We start from the raw sequence: 24,018 nt of genomic DNA, 5'->3' as shown, positions 1-24,018 counted from the left end.
TTAGTAACTCTCCAAAATCATCTATTAGGACCATCCATTTCAGTGTCTTTTTTGTTGATGTCCCCTATTAGTTGATGCACCGCCCTATCAAATCACCACAGATAGCCACAGTGATATACATAATCTATGACATTCATTATGAAAATATGCAAAACTAACAAATGAAAAAATATTCTTATATTTATAGTGGGCAACGTCATTCTTCATGCCAATTCATCCATCTTCAGTCTGCAATGTCAAACCCGCTAAAGGCATCAATTGTTCAACTTACCTGCAAGCAGGCAGGCTTAACCGAAGTACTTATATAAATGTTCATCAATATTGAGACTATACAGTTCCTACTATCCAAATCCAAAATATATCTTGTTTCTAGTCATCTCAAATTCTGTTCTCTATTTCGTCCTCTTGTATTGTTGGGTACCTGTGCTAAAATGCTACATCTCAACTGAGACTCATCTCCATTATGTAATCTGCTAAAATGCCTTGCTACTGGGTAGCTAAAATCTCCATTTTTAATCACTCTCAAATGTTGTAAAATTATTTTGTGCACATGCAATGTCGTGCTGCTGAAGTATGAATTTGTTCAGGGCCACATTAAGAGATCCCACCAATGTGCTTTTGCAAGTCAGACTACTATTTTTGTTGAATGGTGTTCTGACTGTGGTGATGTTCACTCCATTCTGACATGCCTTGCATGTGTTACATTTCATAAACCCTTCACTCGGGAAACTCTAAGGTAGCATTTTTTCACCACTTTTTATGTCACTTTTCTCTAAGTGAACTCGCATTGACTCAGCATATCTATAACAGAGCAGGCCATCATATCATAGCCAATTACTGGGTCATGCCTGATGAGATGCCATTGCTTATAAGTGCAGCCCTTACTCTTGAGTGCTCACAATTATATGCTGTGATAAATTTGAGTCCTTTTTTCCCTTCTTTCTTCCTTGTAGCCGTAAATAATGCCAAGTCTTACCCTTTTGGAGGCTGCAGCCAGTATATTTTCACTGTACCCTCCAGCCCTGAACCTAGTTGTCATTTGCATTTCTATTTCACTACATTCCTCATTTGTTCTACAGACTCATCTCGCTCTGTAAGTTCCCTGACATTTATACTCCTAATGAGTGATGCTGGGTAGAAGCTTTGAGCATTCAAGAGGCTATTGCCTGCTCTGGGCTTTCTGTACAGTGGTATCACCAATTACGGTGCATTTACCTGCATTAATACATCAAGAGTGCCAGCTCTCTCTCACATATCTTGCTGGTAAAATTAAAATATAAATCATTGATGTTTATCTCCTCCTCAAAAAGCCTTCCTCTGCTTTGCTGCCTTTCCATATGACAAACAAGTCGTCTATGATGCGTACACACAATATAATATGCTGTATCCATTTCTCCACAGTTTCACCTCCAATCACCTGCTCTTCCCATTAGCCCATATACAAGTTCCCATAGGTGGGGGCAAGCAGGTGCCTATCACAGTTCCCTTCACCTGCTGGTAAATGTCTCAGTTAAATACAGATATTTCTTGTCAAACACCATTCTACCATCTTCAAGAAGATTTTATTGTGCTCATACAGCCTGATAAGCCTAGCTCTCAAAAAATGTTTTATGGTTCCTAAGCCATCTATATATCTGATATTCGTGTACAGTGATGTAACGTGTCATTAGCAGCATCTTCAACTGGGGAGAGGAGTTGGCCTAACGGCTAGGGCGGTTGACCTCGAATCTGGGGAACTGGGTTCGAGTTTCGGCAATGACGCTGAACATCCTGTGATTCTGGGCAAATCACTTAATCTACCCATGCCGAACAAAAATGAATGTGTCCTCATGTAAAGCAACTGGTGCTATGTAAAGTGCTGTGATACCCAATTCGGGTTAAGTTCGCGCTATATAAAAAAAATAAAAATAAAATAATTCAATTCATAGCTCTTCTTAAGTGCATGGCTTCTCAATGGCAATGGCCTTACTTGTTCCATGTGATGCAGAAGTTTGGGCTAGAAGATGATTTAGTGAGCTGGACAGCTCTCCTGTATTCCGACTCCACTGCCAGGGTTAAAACTGGTGGGCTGCACCGTGGGAAGAGGAACGCGTCAGGGGTGTTACCTTTGCCTCCTGCTGTTTGCCCTGGCGATGGAGCTGCTGGCAGGGAGGGCCAGGTCATGGCTATTTTATCAAGAACTCAACGTGCATGGGCAGATTCATCACATTGCGCTCTATGACGACAACCTTTTGCTATTTCTGGCTGATTCTGGAGAGGCTCATACGGGAGCAAAACACTTACTACAGCATCTCAGCAGAGTTGCAGGGTTAAAAGTGAATTGGGCAAAGTCTTGCCTGTTCCCTGCAAGAGGGGGCAGAATAGGCCAGCAGGAAACGGAGGGGGTGAATAGGGAAGATAGGTGCCTGCCATACCTGGGCACACAAATATACCACACTCAGGAAGACATACTAGAGGGTAATATAGGGAAAGCCATCAGGGGAGCAAAAAGTAGCTTTGACTTCTGGGGCTCCTTGCCGCAATCCGTGGTTGGCCGTGAAGCTCTGCTTAAAATCGTGACTCTTCCGAGGTTATTATTGTTACGAAGTCACCCACCTGAGCTCCGATTTGTTCCTTCTCCGATGCTGCTTGAACCCGACTCCCTCTGAAGCCCACCGGGGCGACAAGGAATTGACGCTTGTTACCCAGATGGACCCCCGGGGGGGAAGGGGGAAATTGGAAGAGAGAGAGAGAGACAAACACTGGATTCACGACTGGATTCTATCCTGGAAATGCTTCGGAGAAGGGGAGATGATCGGGATGCTAGTTCTCTAATTGCGCCACTTGGACCTTCAACTGGTTCTTGTTAGCTACGCAACGTGCGAGATAAATCTAGTGAATAGAACCAAAGATACATGTAAGCTATTATTAATGTTACATAAAATTAACAATTCAGCACTAGGTTCATGTGTTTGCTTTTTCACTTTACATACCATTAAAACATTTTCCAGAGGTTACTTTCATTTCCAGCAAAGTGTCTTTTTCCTGGGTGCTTTTTAACATTACTGCTCCTTTTCACACATAAAAGACAATATTCAAATTACTACATGTTAATCATGCTGTGGTTTCAAATTATTCTAACCAAAACAAGAATTATACTAACTAGATTGAGTTTCTTCAATTCGTAAACTATTGCACACACTGTCCCTGAATAAAAGTCTTTTTCTTTCCAGTTCAATGCGTGAAATGTTCGTGAAAAAACGGTTGTAGTAGTTCAAATAATAAATGATAACTTAAAATAATTCACGTTTTCCTGAAGCGGCTCCTCAAGCTTTGGAAAGCTGCTTTAGTCTCTTTTTACGTGCCTTTGAACTTGTATCATGAAACGAAATGAAAGTTCTTACCTTGCGATTCAAAGTACCCGGGTTTGTGAGGGTTGCTAGGCGCCTGTTTGTTTACTTATCTTTTTTTTTCTGTTGTTTCCTTTTCTTGGATTACCGGAAGCGGAGCGCCGTAGAAACGGAAGAAGATCCAGCCGGACCTTCTATCGTGAAACGCCCTCAAGGAGCCAGGAACTGATGCAGCCTCGAAATCAGATCGGGAGAGGTTGGGAGAATCAAGGACCGGAGCGGGACTGGTGCTGCATCTGAAGAACGGAGTTCTGAAGAACGGAGTCAGGTGAGTTCTGCCAGCAGGAAGCGAAGCATCGGGACGAAGTGGGTGGGGGCTTAAATATCCTTGGTTATGCTAATGCGAAGGCTCCTAACAACGTGTCCTGGGTGTGCCTAAAAACGTGTCCCGGGTGTGCCTCCTTAATTAGCATTAAGCATGGAGCGATCTACAGTTTACACGTGCATAGCAACGCCAGTACAATAAAACGGTTTGCACGTGCGCAACATGTGCCAGGAATCGTGAAACAAGTGCAACCTTGCCAACATACTTAAGAAACAAACATTGATACCTGCAATAATAACATGATGCAGATTGTAGCTGAATAAGTGCAAGAAATACAAGTTGTCACCATGACCATTAAACAAACATTGCTGTTAGAAAGTTAAGCATAATAAGGGTATTTAAACAGCATAATATTTCTAAGTGCAATATCAACAAGACCAGGGATTGCATTCTACTGCATTCGGGTTTTCGTAACAATTATACTACTTTGGGACCTTGCCGGTCTGGATCCCTACGAGGTACTTTGCCCAGCTCAGAACGATGATCATGGGGTTCCTATGGGGTAATAGCAGACGATGACTTTGAGGCCTACTGCTTAGCGGAGCAATTTCAATGACTCACGCAATGGGTAGCGAATGTGTCAGGGGAGAGTAAGTGCAGAGAGTTTGTGACCTTAAAACTGATATCCCACATCCCCAACCCTCACCACGGAACTCAGCACAACAGGGTTGGAACAGGTACATGCGGAGGGCCAAAAAGAGATGCCCTTCCACTCCGGAGATCCCGTTACTTAAGGGTTGGCTAACATAGGAGACCTATACGAGGAGGAGGCCATGAGCTCGTTCAATGACCTGCAAGCCCGCTATGACTTGCCTGGGGGGATTTCCTGCTGTATTTAGCCCTCACTGTGGCCATTCGGAAACACTGGTCTCACCAAGCCAAAAACGTCACTGGGCTGCCAATACGTGGCTATGGCAGCAGGTACATTCAAGGCGGTAACATGCTTGTACAGGCGCATAACGCAGGGAATGTTATTCCCCTTATCAGAACTGAGACTCAAGTGGGAGGCTGACCTTGAGGAGGCTATCCCAGAGAAAACCTGGGGGGAATTAGTAGAGAGAGCTTGGAAGAGCACCAGGAATGCCAGATTCCAGTTAGTGCATTTTTATATCCTACACAGGGCATACACCTCCCCAGAAAAGATCAATAAGTATTTACCGACCCAAACAGCGGCTTGCCCGCGGTGCATTAAAGAAGGTGCAGAGTTTAAACATAAGTTTTGGGACTGCCCGTTCCTGAGAAGCTTTTGGGGGGCGGTAACAATGTTACTGACCGACATCACTGACAGAGAAGTAGAGCCGACTCAGCAATACTGCATTTTACACTGGTTCCCTCACACGTCCAAAAATAAAATCACAAGTAAGATCTTAGATATGGGTCTCCTAATGGCCAAGAGAGATATCACCATGCACTGGAAAGTGCAGCAGGGCCCAAGCATAGCACCGTGGAAAGCAGAACTCCTTAAATGGGCCTAATGTGAAGGTGTGATCAGGCTGCAGATAGCAAAAAGAACAGGGAGTGAGATGGCACTAGAAGCGGCAAGAGCTTGGGAAACGTTAGTTGTAGCTTTTAAACCACCAAGGACACTGAGGAAGAAGGCTCCAGAGATGATACCCCGGCAGAACTAGACTAGGCTTCAGGCAGTTTAGGGAATCTTAAAGCCTGGAGACTCCCTAAGAGGGACGGCACACTGCCGCCATGATTGGCTGAGATCCCCGATGGTGTTACCCCAGTCAATGTTGATGCCCAGCCTGGAGTACTGAACTACTGTACATTAACGACCTGAATGCAAGTGACACGCCTGAGAGAGGGGAGGGTGGGGGTAGTTACGGGAAGGGAGTTTACAATCAGGACTGAATACAAGTATATGTGTGGAACTGCGAGGCAACACAGAGACAGCTGAATGTAACAAGCTGACCGAAAATCCATATTTTTACTGCCTTAATTGTGTTCCAAGCTGGCTGATTGTAATTTTGATGTATGATAAGATTGTGGCACAATGACCACATGAAACCTTTGTTAAACTCAAAGTCTGTTTAAAAACATAAATGGCTACCCAACTGCCCTCACAGCGCTAATGGTCAAGCCAGAGTCAGAAAGAAAAGTCTTAAGCTGCTTTCTCAACTTTAGTTTATTCTTCTCCTTCCTAATTGCCTCTGGTAAAGTAGTTTGCAGTTTAGGTGCTAGAACAGCAAATTAGCGCCTCCCACTCTTAGCTATCTTAATTCTGAGAATGGAGACCAGACCTAGATTCCCAGAATGTAGCGATCTCTTAGGACAGTATGGGCAAAGCAAATGTTGTAGAATCAGCAGCCTCTTCATGTGCACCCCACAATGTGCCAGGCGTAGATATTAAACTGTATTCTCTTTTGTATTGGTAGCCAATGTAGGGTGGCTAATGCAGACCAAACAGACTGGTGTTTCGGTAATCCTAGGAGGAACCGATCCACAGATTTTTGAATTGCTTGAAGTTTTTTATCACTGATTGCAAACTCCCCACATATAGAGAGTACCCATAGTTTAAGTGTGAAACAATAGGCGTGAAAAAAGCTTTATACTTTGTATCATTTATGAGTGTTTCAATCATATATGCCTATGATCAATCGTATACTGATAGACTATGAAATATCTTAGAAACAAACATGTACATTATAAGACGGCATGCATGCAATTTTGTAGTTTAATCATCTTGGTATCTATCATGTCAGACTGATTTAAATGTGAAAAGTAAATATTAGGACGAAATTGAGAATTTACTAATAGGATAGTGTGCCTTTATTTAATATTGTTTGTTTGGATCTCTATGGATTGATTTAAGAGTTTGTTGTTGTAGAATTTATAAGATGGCAGTCATTAGGTTTAAATGAGTCCTTCGTTCATGACCATGAACCATTTTGTTTAAACGCAGTAATGAATGAGGCCTGGGTGGAGTTCGCGGAGTTGCGCTATGTGGAACTCCACGGAGTGGCTAATAAACTCTGTCCCACTATGCGGAGTTCCACAGATGGACAGAGTTTTCCGATGCTCCCATTCACGTTGCATTTTCCCAAACCAACGCAACGTGAAGTACATCCTCACGTTCCAAATCGAGCGCAAATAGCACCACTCGGCTCACATGGGTGCGGCCATCTTGTTTTCTACTCTGTTTATGGTGCTGGGCCTAATTTTCAATCTCTCTGTAATCTTTGTAATCCTCTGCCCTCCTGGTTAATCTACCCCTCAATTTTTAGGTCTCGCTGAGTCAGCGCGCATGCACTGCTCGGACAGACATTTTCTATGTGAGATTTCACAGAGCTGCTGGCTGGCCTAGCGCTTGCGTGCACGTGAGCGTGCACGCGCGCAGCCGCCATGTATCTTTCCTCCGCCCGAGGCGCCATCTGGAGTGCAATCACTTTCACTTCTTCACTTTTGCTTGCGCGCACACAACTCCCGGTCGCGGCCACACGTCCGTCTTGCTTGTTGATACTGGCATTAGTTCATCATCCTGTGATTATGGGCAACTCACTTAACCACCGGAGTTTTTAAAAAGTATGCTTACATGTAATAATTATGATTGCCTTGTAAAGCGCTGTGATGCTGTAGAGCCAAATTTGCGCTAGATCAAAATGCCAAAAAATAGGCCCCGCAACTAATGACATAGAGGCTGATGCCTGCCATGTCTCATAACACACACAAAATCCTAATGAACATGTTGGGAGCGGAGTGTTCTGCGGCCTGGCTGAGTCAGGAGGTGGTGAGTTGAGGCACCCGCAAGCACATTTATAAAAAAATAGATATATTGAAGGTTGCCCCAAGTGCCGATTTGAGCGTTCTTAAATGTATGTGTATATTGCTATCACCACTGTCACAGGCCCAGCACGTTGTGGTCGAACTGCAAGAAACAAGTAAGTACTTTCTCCCACTTATCTGTCAATTACATAAGTGGGGGAGGGGGTTAGAATGTCTGTCTCATGGTGACACAGTTTACAGCTTTCTACGAGACTACAGCGTCTCCTCATCTTTAACTTTTTGTTGTGTTTTACGATGTTTGTATGGTTCAAGGATCACCAGCCTCTGACAGGCGCCAAGAAATTGCTGATAATGTTAAATGCCTGCCTCAGAGCCACACCCCAGACACGCCCCTAATTGTTCCTCTTCGCCCACCCAGTCTAATTAGTGAGAAACGGAACTTCGTCTTTCCCATGGATAGCACCAAGTATTTTACCTGAGCATATCAATTTCTTTTAATCCTTAATCAGCCTTTCTGACAGCACCTCTTTGTACAGTATGCGTTGTCTCTTTCCTGCCATGCTCAGAAAACGACCTCATAACTTGCCAGCTGCCAATGCCCCCGTTTGCTTTGTACCACTGCTCTTATCAGCACAATCTTAACTAAACACCCTCTGTGTTTCACTCCATCCCACCCAGCCTGCCTCCTTTCTCACCTCCATTTTCTAATCTCTTTCCAAGCTCCCTCCTACGTGTGCACTGGAGGGTGCTCTCGATAGCACTGTGAACACTCCTTGACCCCCATTAATCTGTCTTCCGCCTCTGAACACTCCTAAATGACAGGCCCTCCATTCTCATCCTGTTTAAATCCGGAATGCTTTTATATGAACATTGTCATTGAACCCTTTCATCTCACTGTTGGCTTCTGACACTGCTAACCATATCATAGAGCAACTCTTTGCTACACTGCCTTCTGAGCACACCTTCTTTGTTCACCAGTTTTTTGGTGGGAATTTCTCTGGGTAACTTTTCAAGCATTAAACCATGCACTGTCTGGCTGGCAGTATTTGTTTCTTTTACTTGGGCTTTTCTTTAGCAGGGAGGGACTCTGCCCCAGGGACCATCAGAGTGCTTTAAAGACAGAACAAGCATTGGCATAGCCAATAGGTCTCGCTTTTGGGACCTTATAAGTATTTAGTTATGCAGCACAATATCCTTGGTGCAACAATAACTGTTGCATGGCAAAACACTTATAAGGTCCCAAAGGCGAGACCTATTGGCTATGCCAATGCTTGTTTATTTATTGTATTAGTGTGTGTTTTGGTGTCTGTGCATTTGACGTTTTTACAAATATTTATTGTGTTTTTGTGACTTTTTGTATTATATTTTTTGCCTTACTTTTTTCTTTATTTCCTCTTTGTTATGTTATGTTATTTAAATTTATTATTTGCTCAAATCACCCCCAAAGGGGTATCTCGACACGAAACCAAGATGACTGGCAGCAGGCAAAAGAAGGCACTCCTAAAATAGGTCTTAAGCCCTTTTCTGAAATGGGAGTGATTTTCACAGGCACATAGTTGCAATGGCAGTTTATTCCAAATACGAAGGGCAAGGAAGGAGAATGATCAGTGGCCTGACCTGGCATTTCGGAATCTAGGGACTTTAAGGCAGGCCTTGTCATGAGATCTTAACAGTCTGGGAGGGGTCTAAAACAAAGGTTTCAAGGCTAAGAATGTAGGCATTTGTCCATGGAGGGCATTGTGGGTTAAACAGCAGATCTTGAAAATAATTCTATTTCTCACTGGTAGCCAGTTCCTTTTCTTCCTTTTACTGTTTCTTTTCTAATCATTAGCCCACCCAGTGCCATATCAGAGCACGGGCGACTACCTTGCAAGTGGCGCCACTGCACAGGAATGCAGCCCTGGGCGATCTTCAGCAAGCAGGAGGTGGCAGCACTAGTTTTGTTTTTGTGAAGTGCCTCTTCTCCTCCATGCGGGATACCCCCAGAAGGAGTGTTGGCTGTGCTAGGGGAGGGTGCGCCTTTGCATGCAGCGCACCAGTCTGGTTTTGTGCAGCGTCCAGCAGCCGACGCACCACTGAGGAGATACTCTTGACCGGGAGCAGGACTGCTCAGTGTTGAGATTCCGGGGCTCGGTGAGTAATAATTATTTTTTGTGCTTGTGTTCTACAATGCTAATATTTTTACCGAATAGCAGCTCACACTCAGAGGTAAGTTACAGTTAGTTTATGTTAACAATATTATTATTACGTGATCCAGTTTCTGCTAGTTAGGTGCTCAGCCCTACCTAATCATACTCATCATTGGCACTCGCTTTGGCTGATGAATTAAAAAGTCCTGATGAATTAAGAAACCATTGCCAACTCTTCTGTCCTCTTGTCACCATCGTGAATCAGTGATATCAGTTGGTTAGAGTTCTCTGTAACTTTGTTTTTGTAGCGCGTACAGTTTCAAGCTGTTTCACAGCAATGTGCAGTATACATCTATGCACTGCAAAAATGGAAGACTGAGTGGGTCCATCAAGGGGGTTGAGAAATGAGAAAATAATCAAAGACCATTCACGGCAATGCATTAGTTCCAAATGCAGTTTTTGTTAAGGAAATTTAGAATAAGGATTTTAGGATTAGTTTGGGAAACTCAACGATAGTCAATAGACTTGAAACTAGTACTATAGACGATCTGTTTTAGAGCAGTACAATGTGACTGCATTTGCCTTTCATAATAATTTTGTGTAGTTTAACTAAATTCCTGATCTATTTTTTTTTATCTTCTCCATTTCTTGCATCAGCACCAAAGGGCAAGAATACGGACGTTGCGGAGACGGGTCCAGGAGTAACTGGTCAGCAGGAGGCTCCCCTATTCAATTTTATTTCTATTCCGTTTATCTCTGCATTTTCTTTTTTTTCCTTATTAAATTTTAATTTTTTGGATAGCTGACTCTTTTCTGGACTGTACCAGATTCTAGTTCACTTATCTTCTGCTTTGTTGGTGGTAATCTTTCCCTCTCTCTTCTACATGTTGCAGTACTGTAAGACTGAGAACACATGTGCAGTACTCTACTGTATACCGTGAAGATTGCAGGTCCAAGTAAGCTATCATTGTAAATAATATTCACCAATAAAGTTTGTTGAGAAGGCTTTCTTTTTCCTGCTCAAGCTCTAACAGTTGAGTTAGCAATAGAGTGGACATGGTCATGGACCACCCTCCCCCCGATGTTGCGTGCTGTGTAATTTATTTATACAGTATACCAGCAGGTTCCACGACAATGCAGCATGGCTGGAAAGTATGAGGTCCCATCGCATTTGCCAACCAACACCATATATCTTTCATTAACCATTATTCCACCATTTTGTTGTTTTTCAATGACTGAGTCCTCATGATCATCATATGTCTTTGCAGGGATTCTGCTCAGGAACAGAACTATGCTTGGGATCACAGAACATCGGCATGTAGTGACCATACCACCTCAGTGTCCATGAGTCTGAGTCCAACTACCTATAGTGCCTCACTTGCCCTCCTGACCGTACCAGAGAAGCAAGTGAATTGGCACCCCAGAACACAACACACTTGACCTTCTTAGAGATCACCATAACAGGACACATCCATTCACTCTCTTACTCATAATCGTCCACAGTAAGATAACCAAGAGACACAGAGGAAGTTTAGAATATTTCTTTAAACTATCATGCTCTAAAATGCAGTATTCATGCCACAATTAGAAAAAATGCATGCCAAAAATACAGTTAGCATGGTCAATAAACCATATACCATAAAAAGCCCTGTCATCTTATAAGACAGAGTAGTCTAAAATCCCAAACTCCCTTCTACCAAATCTAAATGATTATATATCAAAGATCTCTGGGATTAGTGGTGGACCCCATTCTTTAGCATACACAGATGGACGTTCTACATCTCAACTGATGTAGCACTCTTGTCTCAGAACCCTCACTCTGTGTTGTGCTTAACCTTTTGCTCAGTTATATGACAAGACATGTGTGCTCCAAAATAGCAGTTGTGTTCTCTTGTTATGTCTGGGTGCTAGTGACTTAACAGAGGGAATAACAAGAGACATTGGGGCATGTTCTCAAGGAGCTATCGCCGAGTTATCGGCACTTTAGCGCAGCCAAATTCACGATAAATTTATCGTCCCATTCACAAGCTGGTGCTAACACTAGATATCACCAGTTTTCCGGTGATAGCATCCTCAAAAAACATCGCCACGGATGACCCCGGCAACTATTGCTAATAAGATGCAGAGTAGGCGTTGCCAAGCAAAAAGCAGCGACAACACCACTCAGCAACATTCTCAACGACCAGCCAGATCGGCGATAAGATCCCAAAACAGGCGATAAGGCGCGTTAGCAGCAGGGAACTAACACCTGCTCTGACCTGGTGTAAAGTCAGACAACAACTGGCAGCAGCCAAGGGAGCACAACCCATAGCCAAACATGAAGAACAACATATGCCCACTAGCAACTGAACATGCAGCACGGAGCCCCAGTAGGGCAACAACACCCACCGCCACCACCCCCAGGACCCCACCATCCGGGCCCCTCCCTTTGGACAAAGAAAATGCACATCAACACCACAAAACCATGAACCAAACAAATTGCCTGAAGTTGCACAATCACAATACCTAACATACATGTGTGGCCAGAAAAATGGAAATCATATATTCAAATCATATAATCCAAATAAAAACTTTATTACAGATGAAACAAAAAACAACAATCTTGAAGAGGCACGACGGGTCTTCTCTGGGCATCCTGTAAGACAGAAATACAGATAAGAAGGTGTGCCATGCACCCATCAAAGTACAGAGAGAGAGAGTGAAAGAGAGGGGGAGATGGGGAGAGAGAAAGAGAGGGAAAAAGAGAGAGAAAGAAAGAAAGAAAGAAAGAAAGAAAGAAAGAAAGAAAGAGAGGGAGAAAGAGAGAGAAAGAAAGATAGGGAGAGAGGAAGAGAGGGAGAGAGAGGGAGATAGAAAGAGAGGGAGAGAGAGGGAGGGAGAGAGAGAGAGAGAGAGAGAGGGTGAGAGAAAGAGAGGGAGAAGTAGTGCCGACACTGTAGACCCAGGCCCCACTGCTCACCTGCAGCCACCGGTGTGTCTCCAACCACGTGCCGGTACACACTGCAGTCCCCCAGGTCCTAATCTGAAATAGTTACCAGAGACATGAATGGCAGAATCCATACAGTAGCACACGCCATCTGCGCTTGCCTGCCCCTGCGCACACAGGATGCTGCACCCCAGCCCCACCCGCCACCTAGTCGAGATTGTCCGCGCCTGAGCAACCAGGCCTCCCTGCTCACCTTCTGCCACTGGCGTGTCTCCAAGAGGGCCCACCACGTGCCGGTGGGAGCCCCAAGCCAGTGGCCCGTGACCATGGCACCCTTCACATCATGCAGCCCCACACCGCGGGCCACCAGGTCACACACTTGATTCTGGGTCTTGGTTTCGCTATGGCAGAGAACATATCAGTGCACCCGGCCACTTCGCAGGCTGCACACCCGCTCAGTACTAGAGGTGCCACTAACTCTGTGAACGGCGAGGCTACGCCACGTGACGGTAGGCCCGCACTGCCCGCTGGCTCAGGCCTACACTGCGGTCCAGCAGGGCTCACATTAATGTCACCATTCCTGACCGCCTGGACGGTGCATCATCACAGGCTGCACACCCGCTCAGCACTTTAGGTGCCCCTACCTCAGTACACCCAAAGACACCGTCCCGTGGCGGTGTACCTGTGCCTGCCGCAGTGTATCTGGTGCCACCAAGTCTGTGCTCCACAAGCCATGGACTCTTTATGATTGAGTCCCGTGGTGCAGACGCCATCATGTCACCCCCGGCACCGGGCAATGCACTGTGCCCGGGCCCTAGGCCCGCAGGCAGAAATGATACCCACAAGGAGAAACACAGTTACAGAGTGGAAATGGTGTCCAGCACGTGCACCAGGCCCTTTTTATTGGCAGGGTTACATGTCCTGTGACGCCGGTGCTGAATGGGTGTGGTGTGGGTGTGAACCAGCCGTGAGGAAGTGGCTGTGGCATGCTGACAACTAGACCTGTGAGCACCAGATCCCCACAGGGAAGACCTGGGATATGTAGCGTTGTCATCCCCCCTTGTGAGCGTAAGCGTAGTGGGCTGGCCTGGCGTATGCCAGTCCAGCATAAGGGTGTGAACAATGACCCCGGGACTCTGGGCGTGCTTCCGTTCTGGGCTGGACAAGGAAGTGACTAATGCATGTGCCTCCGTTCTAGTGTCGGCGCCACCCGGAACGCAATCGGCAATGTGTCACCCTGTTACCCAAGTCCCACAACATGAGCAACATGGACATAAGGGGGAATCATTGACCCTACATTCATCCATACCTCCACACTTGCAAGATCATAGACATGACACATCGGTGTGAAAATGAATGTTTAATGCACATGCAATGGAGTGTAGTAGCTGGAGCAGTACAAGGCCATGCAAACCCCACTTTACATTGATAGCTTGTGGAGGGCCAGCCAGAGTCCCTCAGGGAAGGACAAGTACATCAGAAGAGGAGGAGTTCAGTCCGCAGTCTGATAGCTGTGTCTTTGGTGACCAAACAGAATATGGCAGTCCATGTCAAGGTCCAAGGTGAGTGTTGCAGAGTGCATCGGGGGACAGTGGAAGGTGATAATGGCGAGGGCAGAACCAAGCAGAAACAGGCCATACGGCAGAGATGAATGCTACCGCTTTCTTCTCACCACCATGGCAGATTCATCCGCATCTTCGTCCTCTGATGTTTCAGGTATCTCACATGTGGGTGGTGGTGTTCTGTCTCCAGCACTGTGCGGCAGTGACACCTCAGGGGCAGGTGGAATGTGTGCCGCACTGTGTGGCAGTGACATATCAGGGGCTGGAGATGTGGATGGAGTGGTAGCAGCAGCATGCATCAGCGCCTGGCCTTGTGGCAGAAATGCCATGAGAAGGGTCTTTATGCCATTGAGGGACCCAGCTACCTCTCGCTGGTGTGCAGCTGTGTCAGCCGCTCTTTCCGCCAGCGTCCGCTCCATGTACTCCATGAGCCTCCGCATGAGTCCCAACTCCCGGGCGAGCTCGCTGGAGCCACTCTGACTAGACAGTCATTCTTGTTGCACAGTCAGGACTCTGGCAATGTCATGGTTCGTTGGAGGGCATGGAGCAGACTGTGGGTGTCTGTTAGGGACTGTGAGTGGTCCCTGATGGGACTTAGACACCCACGTATGGCGTCCAGTTTGTCTGCCATGCGGTCGAACCCCACCTGCACCTGTTCAGCCTGCTTCTCCTGGCACCCCAACACACGGCTTTGGAAGGCCATGTGTACCCCACCTGCACCTGTTCAGCCTGCTTCTCCTGGCACCCCAACACACGGCTTTGGAAGGCCATGTGTTCGTCGTAGGGGTCTTGGGAGGCAGCCATGGTGGTGGGTGCTGCCTGCTGTGTGTTCTGTGCAGGAGGTGGGTACTCCTCTTGCCAGCTGGCGTGCCCTGCCCCTGGAAGTGGGCTGCGGAGGGCGTCGGAGTCGAAGGTGTGGTGGTCCTCTTTGTCATCAGAGAAGAGAGGTTGGGACTGCTCTGCAGGAGGTGTTGAATTTCCCTCTGCAAATGTGAAGGGGAAATGCAGTTTAACATTTTGTTCACATGTATGTCGACGCATTGTACATGTTTACATTTGGACTGAATGACAGTGTACATTGTGAATGTTTGTGGGGAGCTGTCTATATGATGCGTGACAGTGGACATTTCGACGACATCACGGATGTGTGTTTGTACTTGTACATTGTCAACTCATATTTTGCTGCGATGCCATATGTGATTGGCAGTTTCTGCACACAAGCGGCACCAGTAGTGACCTCTGTTCTGTTGTGGACATGTTGCGGACTGTGCCACATTATTGTCAATGTTGATGTGCTCTGCATGTGATGAGTGTGTGCCGCATTTTGGGGGAGCCGCCCCTGCAGCTCTGATTTTGCTTCCCCTTATCCCTTACATGCGGTGTGCCTCTGACTTCTGAGCTTATACAGTGCTGGGATGTTGCATACTTGGGTGCATTGATCTCTTGGTGGGAGTTCGGGGTCTGGGGCATGGTTTGTCAGCAGATGTGCTATGCTTACTTATGCATGTGTGCCATTGTGTCCATCGCCCCCAGTCCCCCCAGTTCCTGGTAGTTACTCACCCGTTTGATGTTGTGTCTGGTCATTTTGAGCAGTGTCCCGGCCCCTGACTCCTGCCACCGTCTCCCCACTGATGACTGTGGCCACCATTTCCTCCATCTCGTCCAGCTCCTCCTGTGGTGCAGGACTCCCACCTCCAGTCTGCATTGCTGCCTTCCGGTTGTTTGCGAGTTTCTGCTTAGTTTTGCGTTTCTGCTTGGTTTTGCGCTTGACATAATTCCAGCGCCTCTTATCCTCTTCCATTGTCCTCTGACTGCATTCACCTTGTCCACAATGGTTTGCCATATTTCATTTTCAGTTGCCAGTGACACAGTGGAGGTGACAAACAGTTGTTGATGGTGTTCTAGCACCTCCGTTATCAGAATCCTGTTTTCCAGCAGACTGAACTGCTTATTCCTACTCTTCTTGTCCTTGCCCTTCCCTAACCCCGAGGTCCCAGGGTGGTCCTCCGGGGGGCTTGTGGGGTTCTGGTTGTCCTCTGCACTTGCTCCAGCTGACTACATTGTGCTTCGCTGTTGTTTGGCTTTTGTATGTGTTTTTTTTTCTACTTTTGTAGTGCTTTTTCCCACATGTTGCGTGTGGATTGCAGGCCTGTGGCTGGTTTTCGCTGATTATTGTATCTCGATTTGCGTCATCCCGTTCGTGTTTCGCATTTTTGCGGCATCGCATTGATTTTAGCGCGTTCATTTGATGCCTTGTGGTGAGTCAATCGCATGGTGCCACCGTATGGAGAATACCACGTTACCACAGTGTTATTTTCCCGCGATAGACTGCGATGTGAAGAGTTGCGTTAAGCTACTTTTGAGGTAGCTATCGCACATTCTTGAGAATATCCCCCATTGTTGTTTTACCTTGTCTGTGGTGTTCAGACTAAATCTCAGGAAAAGAACAGAACACAAAAACATATGCAAGTCCCGTGTGAATGTACAATGTGGCACACAAGCAAGCTTGTTTATATAGTAACATGTGTAAAAGACAATGCGGCCTACTATGAACCATGCTAGAGACACAAAACAACGTCAATGGTATCTGTAGGCCAAGGAGGTTTGAAACTACACTCGAAGACAGTTCTCTCTCTCTCTGTGTAATAGGGGGGGGGGGCTACTACACACAAAACAGTAAAGCACACTGACTTTCCCTGTTAGTGACACTAACCTTATAAGGCCTATCCCAGGTGAATACCTAATCCCCATCATGCCAGGCCTGTGCACGGTTACAGGGCTTTGCATGACAGTAGTCTCCCATGTGCAGCCAGGTCACGTGCGCACATGCATTTGCACACCTGTTCACCTGTAACCAGCCAAGTGATCCTTACCTGGGCTGTGTCGCAACAGCCTTATCTTAAAAGGAGGACACTGGGGGTAAACACACACAGTCCATTTTCTATGGGAATACTGTGGGTGAGACACCAGTAGTGAGACTCACTCAGAGTAAAAAGTCCAAAAAATGGGGGATAAGCGCAGAAAATCAAAACATCTTAAGGGGCAGAACCCAGTGCATCAGTCTCTCTGGTCGACACAGCTGATTTGCTGCTCTGGATGTCCATTCCATACAATTAGGGGGAAAAGAAAAAGAGGTGGACATTTTTGGGAGGGAATACAATCCTCCATCACAACAGTACGAGTATGTGAGTGATGTGTAGTGTTGTTTTGTTATTCAACTGGCATTAAGGATAAGTGATGTTATGTGAAAATAGGCTCCCATTGTCACCAATGGTTTCTCAGTGGGTTGCAACATAGATAAGAAGTAGATACCCATTTTGGTTAAACAATTACTTAAGGACAATTGGTGGAGGGCCCCCACTGCTACCAATGATTTAACAGGTGGGAGCTACACACACAATGGTTATCTTTCGATCTTGGCTAAATGATTATTAAGACAATACGTTTGGAGTTAGCAATAAATCTACTTACTTATATTACCCTTCGGCATGTTGACCCTCAGGTAGCTAAGAACGTGATTCTGAGGACTGTGTCACATTTGCCTATATTCCCAGGAATAGTGCAAACGAGTGCCCAAACTATTCTATCCATCTTTAATGTATGATTACAGAAGTTACCATCTTCACCTAGATCTTGAAGCCCATTATCCCTTAAGTTATGGTAATCAACATATATTCAGGTTTGTGCATGTTTCCACAACACTCGTGTGTTTTCTGTTTGCTGTGCAGTGTCAAAATTACTTTGCACCAGGGGTCATCAAACTTTTTTTTCTGAGGCCTTCAAAGCAAAATATTTTAAAGTTGATCCCCTTTCAAAACTCTATGGCAAGGGCGGAGGGGCAGAGCTGAGCACAGGAGGTCGGGCTTATGAGATCATTTCATGGATACTTTTTTAGTAGCTCATAATCCACAATAAATCTGAAACCTACAAAGAGCAAATTCATCAAACAAAAACAGATTTTCACCAACAAATTCTGCTCCACATAATTGGTGTGTTGTGTTCACCTTGCACATCTGGCACCAGTGCAACTACACCTGTTGCACTAGTGATAGACAGCAGCGGCCCTGAGCACGACATCTCCTCTGTCTCCTTCATCCATCTCCCACTAATGCTTGATAATCACTACAGTCTTGAAACATGCTCTGTATCTTTAGTTTTTTGTCTGTTCTATTCAGGGCAAACTCTGCCCAAGGGCATTGGAGCGCTCCTTTACAGGAGCATCATTTACATTACACAGAGTCGGATCTTTTGTGTTTAGGCATCTGGATTTGGGGATTTGCCCACGAGAAATTGAGTTAACATTGGGAGCCAGTAAAGGCTTGAAGTAATGGAGCCACTTGTAACTCCACAAAGGTTTTTTATTATTGAGAGGTAATGTGAGGGTGTCACCATATGAGTTCTTAAGTGCTTCTTTTTAATTCAATCAAAATGTTTCTAGGTGTAGCCTGATTACTTATTACTAAAATATGTAGATAAATATGATAACTTACATATTCACAGTGTTGTCTGTCACCGGCTCGGACTTTGTAACACCATATATACACATACCACTATTATACCACTATTCCCCACTGCACCAACCAGGATTCAGTTTTGTGATTTTCTACCAGGACCACAGAAATTATACAATTCTGTGGAATTTCCCACATAATTATGAATTTGCCGCATTTGCCACTTTATCAGTCACCTGCTGCGTAATCAGCTAATTTTAACAAAGAACCTTTTTCTAGCTCAAACGGATTGAAAGGTATTAAAAATGTGGCGATGTGTTTCCACACAGTGAACAGCCCTTCACAAAAGGTAATTAGTCACCTTTAAGTTGCTCGTTGGTGTATTTCAGTGGTAAATTGGTACTAATGAAGTGAAATCTTTGCCCAAACAGTATTTACATGTGTACCAACGGAAACATAATGACATACTATCATAAAATGTGCCACATTAAGAGCCTCATTAAGATGTCAGTTGGAAAGGCTACAAATGGCATTCGGTTTGACAAAGCCCATGTTGGAAGCCAAGTTTCCGCTCGACTTGTAAACATTTCTGACTAACCAAATACGATACAAGGTAGTCGGTCGGTCATTGCAAATCGGTTCCGACCGGCATTTGGAGAGTCTGAGCCAAATCATAGATACGATATCGGATTCTGACAGCCGATCCAACTCGGTCATTCTGACATGGATCGGCTGTCAGAAACTGACTTTGGGGGCCCGTATCAGGCCCCAATAAACCCAGGGGCCTCCGGTTGGGGCCCATGGGGGTACCCATCGGGTCCCTCTTTCTAACTATGCACATTGTGGCAGGGACCATGGGGTGCCTGCCACAGGGTGCAAGGTTTTCCGCACCCACCTCTTTTTTCAATGGGAGTCTGTGTTGTCGGTCGGGACACAGATTCCCATTCAAGTCAATAGGAGTTTGACCGAACGGTATTCAAAAACATCGCTATCGGTTGGTCGGTTGGTCGGTCGGACTCCCCGAACCTGAGTCAGTCAGAAACCCTTCTGACAAGGAGTCAGTCGGAATGCTTCCTGACCAACATCGTATTTAGGCCGTAAGCCGTATTATTTGCATTTTCTTGCAACATAATTAATTTAACCCTGCTGCATAACTTTGGTCCTTTCCTGATGCATAACTCTAGTGGTGCTGCTTTCTGGTCACATACAGACATCTTCCTTGACTGCATTAGGCAACTGAGGAGTAAAATTGATTAACTTAACTTGCATGTGCACATTTATTTGTAAGCAGTTACATTAAGGTTAGGAAAATAACAAAACTGTTACAGAATCTATTGCTCTTTTTGGCCACAGCCTTGACCCTCCCATCCCACTCAGTGACCTCCACCTCAGGGCATCCAGAATCACAGTTCATACTCTGTGTTAAAGCCCTTCAGCTTCTATACGTAAATGAAGAATCCCTGAAAATGTGCCAAATGACTAAATTCACGCTTCCAGACCTTCTTCGTTTACAAGTACTTCAAGAGCCATTTGCGCCCCCCTGGGAATGCAGCCACGGCCCACCACAGTATGAAGAAATCTGCTTTACACTGATGTGTGTGAAAGTACTCTGCATGCACTATACTTCTTGAGAACCAATCTCTTTTAATGTATTTTTTCTAATTGTTCAACTTTTGTTTGATTGTAAATATTCTAGGACGCTTATCCTGCAGTGTCAATGTAGGACATACTTTGACCCCTTTCTTCTTTACACTCACTAACTTAATGTGAGGTGTAGTGGTATGGATTCTCACTGCCCTGAAGAATGCCCTTGACCAGTATTAGTGAACAGTAGGGTGAAAACATATTGGCTTATCAAGGATGGTGGGGCCATTATGCCCGCACTTCATCCTCATATTGTTTGTAGATGCACGGGAGGAACCCGTGAATAAAGGTAACAGCTTGGGCTTACTTTCTGGTACTTTTAGTTATTCTGGACTCCTCCTTCACCAGTCAGATTTATCTAAGAACTCCCTACTATTTGAGGTTGAGTCCGTCCTGGTGGCATTATCTTACTTGGGTGGGATGAGGTTGCCAAAGATAAAGCATGCCACAAAAAGTGGGTGAGGCCTTTTCTTCCAATATGATTGGCATCTCATTGAAAATTTCTTGTCACCAGATACGGAATACCTTTGATATAGACCTAATTGGTTCTTTACCATAAGCCATCGCATCTTGTTGTGATATCTGATTTGTAACTGTGGAGGGCGTGCCCTGACTTACCTACACCTCTTCCATTGTGTTACATGTCCTAGCACACAAACACAATCTAAATCTCGTAAAACACACTCATAATATCAGAATGCCCATTGTATTTGGAGCAATGCATGAGGCCTGCTCTTGATTACCTCTTACTAAAGTCTTGAGACCTGGTGGTCTATTATCCTCCACCTGGCTCATTGGTCTAGCTTTAAAATATTTTGTTGATACCACTGCAAATGCGCTGCTAAGGCTTGTTTTGCACTAGGTGCTTTTGACTGCTGGTACATCCCCAAAGCCTCTAAAATCATCCATGCCAGGTCTTTGGCTAAACAAAATCTTCTTCTGGCATATCTCAATTAAAGGCAACTACCTTAAAGGTTCTGAAGTGAAAACATTTCAGAGGCTGACATTGGCCAAGGTGATGTCTTTGTTTTTATGGGTTGACTATTTGGCCATTTTATCTGGGCCTGCATGTAGTGTTTGGTTTCTATATGAACTGTGTGGATAGATATTTTTGGGAGGGTATTATCAAAATGTATATTCTGTCTACATCGATAGTGCGTCTCCTTCCCCTAGTATAAAATTGTGAGATAGCTTACTGCTGAAGTGCTTAACAAATGAATTCTCAACTTTTTGTGTTTGGAAAAAGTTGCTCTGCAGTTGTAGTATGCATGGTATGCTATTCTGTTTATGTTTGGCAATACTACAGTTCATTTTTGTGCTCTCTGCAAGAGAATGAAGCAGTCACCATCCCTCTGTCACTGTATGTTTGTCTTTCTTTGTTCACGTCTTCTGCTGAACTTATCTCTCTTGTCACATACTTAACTTTTTTTACTACTAACTCTGGCGGATGTACGTCATTACATCGCATACTAATACCACGCTTGCCATTATAACGCGAGTATTACTACGCGATGTCAATGACAACGAAATACCATTACATCGCAAACTTTTATCACGAGTATGCTTTTACCACGCATGCCATTACAACGCAAAGGCATGCGTGGTAAAGCTATACTCGTGGTAAAAGTTTTCAAGGTAAGTGACTCTACACTACCCCTGCACAACCCTCCCCTGACCCCCAGTCCTCTCCCTACAATTACACTACACTACCATGCACAACCCCCCGACAATACCCTAAAACACTACACTACACAAACACGACAACACTACCCTAAACCCTAAAACACTACACTACACAAACACTACAACACTACCCTAAACCCTAAAACACTGCACTACTCAAACACTACAACACTACCCTAAACCCTAAAACACTACACTACACAAACTCTACAACAGTACCCTAAACCCTAAAACACTACAACACTACCCTAAACCCTAAAACACTACACTAAACAAACACTACAAAACTACCCTAAACCCCAAAGCACTACAGTACCCTAAACCCTAAAACACTACACTACACAAACACTACAACACTACCCTAAACCCTAAAACACTATACTACACAAACACTACTACACTACCCTAAACCTTAAAACTCTACACTACACAAACTCTACAACACTACCCTAAACCCTAATACACTACAACACTACCCTAAACCCTAAAACACTACGCTACACAAACACTACAAAATTACCCTAAACCCTAAAACACTACACAAACACTAAAACACTACCCTAAACCCTAATGCGCTACACTACACAAACACTATTACACTACCCTAAACCCTAAAACACTACACTGCACAAACTCTACAAAACTACCCTAAACCGTAGAACACTACAACACTTCCCTGAACCCTAATACACTACACTAAACAAACACTACAACACTACACTAAACCCTAAAACACTAACACAACCCTAAAACACTACACTACACTACAAAAAAACACCCTAAAACGTTAAAACAAAACCACACAACACAAACATTACAACACTACTTTTACACTACCCTAAAATCTAAAAAAGTAACCCCCACCCCAAGCCCAAACCCCCTTACCTCTCTCCTCTCCAGCGTCGCCATCTCTGCTCCCGGTTCCTGCTTCCTGCTTTGAGGGGCGGTGCTCGTCGTTATGAGGAAACTGCCTCAGTTTCCTCACAACGACTTGGATAGCCGCCATTACTCATTACATCGCATGCGTTGTAAAAGCGCATGCGATGTAATGATATGCGTGGTTTTTACCACGTGTTGTAACATCGCATGCGTTGTAACGCATTCGATGTAATGGCTACGCATGGTAAAAACCGTTAAAAATTATGTTATTATTCACGCATGGAATTTCCCAAAGCATGTTTTCTAAATGGTGTTGGCCGTGAAACAGATATATTTTCCCTTGATCAGGGATGCTGTTGCGGGATCTCACATAGTCCTCCTTCTAGAATATGCTCCTGTTTTAGGTCTGGCTGTACAGATTTATGAAGGAACACTGAAAGACTAACTTAGGCTCCCTCGTATGTTGATCTTCCTCTGAACAAGCTTTTGATGGGCAGAAGGTATACGCTTCCACTGAAAAAGAGTGCATATATTGCACATTTTGGCTAGTGTGAAGCTTATACTCAATACGGTAGTCCTGCTGTATTTATTGGACAAGCCAGTGATCAAGGCTAATCTGTTTGCAATTAAATGTTATAAAAAGGTGATAGGCTTGACTTTACTTATTGCAAAAAATGTATTAAAAGCAATAGACTTAGGAGAGGATTATTTTTTAGGTCTAGCCTAGGCAACGCATGCACTGTCTCTTCGAGTCATGTTGTATGCACTCTTTGGGCTTACAGCCCGCCCAACACTTTTGATTAGTTCCTTCACAAGCCATTCCCAAAATCTTGCTTCCATGTGGGTAATCTGCATTTTGGCCCGCTTCTTGTGTCTTGCTCCCTCCCGTGGAACAGTTGCCTATCACTTGTATCCTTTTGCTTTTGTCTATTTCAGTTCATGTATGCGCACTATTTTTTTCGTTTCTTTCAGGCTGTGTTTTGTGATAGTTTCCTTTTGTTTCTTAGGGGGGTGGATACCTAACACTCTCACTGTTGTTCAACCCATATGGGGGTGGATGCCCAACACCCCCACTGTTGTACATCCCATAGGGGGGGTGGATGCCCAACACTCCCCACCATTGTCCACCCCATAGGGTGGTGGATACCATCACTCCCACTGTTGTCCACCCCATAGGGGGTGGATGCCTAACACTCCCCACTGTTGTCCACCCCATAGGGGGGTGGATGCCCAACACTCCCCCACTGTTGTCCACCCTATAGGGGGAGTGGTTGCCCATCAATCCCACTGTTGTCCACCAC

At 45.0% G+C, this 24,018-nt stretch overlaps 1 long non-coding RNA gene across 1 annotated transcript in view; it reads left to right on the top strand.

The window, feature by feature from the left end:
* Positions 1-3,531: 3,531 nt before the first annotated feature.
* The window catches only part of LOC146870195 (uncharacterized), a 212,943-nt gene continuing 192,456 nt past the window's right edge, over positions 3,532-24,018 (top strand). Inside the window, exon 1 of the long non-coding RNA XR_014959349.1 lies at positions 3,532-3,657. This is a non-coding gene — a long non-coding RNA (uncharacterized LOC146870195). The remainder of the gene's footprint in view (positions 3,658-24,018) is intronic.

This window comes from Triturus cristatus, chromosome 1_1 (assembly GCF_964204655.1).
Source record: "Triturus cristatus chromosome 1_1, aTriCri1.1, whole genome shotgun sequence".
Classification (NCBI taxonomy): Eukaryota; Metazoa; Chordata; class Amphibia; order Caudata; family Salamandridae; genus Triturus; species Triturus cristatus.
This window is presented reverse-complemented; position numbering and strand designations above follow the sequence as displayed.